A 293-nucleotide genomic window follows, 5' to 3' on the forward strand; every position below is an offset into this window, starting at 1 on the left:
ATCATCTACACTCATGTTGGTGTTTTGAAAGCGTCAACACCCACCCCAGATCCCTGACAAACCAAAGCTGGTAGACAAGCTTCTTCCTACCAGCAGAAGTGTTTTGCTAAGAGGAGGCTAAGGAGCAGGATGGGAGAATCCCTGACCTTGAGGAGCATGCTTGTAACAGTAGCATCCCTGGAAGAAGCAGTGGGCAGCAGCTGATGGTGGAGGAAGAGGAAATAGGCAGCCTAGAGGATAGGCAGGTGGGACTGTCAACCTCAGCAAATTTCAGGCAGCAAAAGGAGTAGGGA

At 50.5% G+C, this 293-nt stretch overlaps 1 protein-coding gene across 1 annotated transcript in view; it reads left to right on the plus strand.

Moving 5' to 3' along the window:
- The window catches only part of LOC103804229 (hormonally up-regulated neu tumor-associated kinase homolog B-like), a gene marked incomplete at its 5' end in the record, with an annotated part of 8,888 nt that overhangs the window by 6,512 nt on the left and 2,083 nt on the right, over positions 1-293 (plus strand).

The sequence above is a fragment of the Acanthisitta chloris genome, unplaced genomic scaffold, assembly GCF_000695815.1.
Source record: "Acanthisitta chloris isolate BGI_N310 unplaced genomic scaffold, ASM69581v1 scaffold43316, whole genome shotgun sequence".
In the NCBI taxonomy this organism is placed as follows: Eukaryota; Metazoa; Chordata; class Aves; order Passeriformes; family Acanthisittidae; genus Acanthisitta; species Acanthisitta chloris.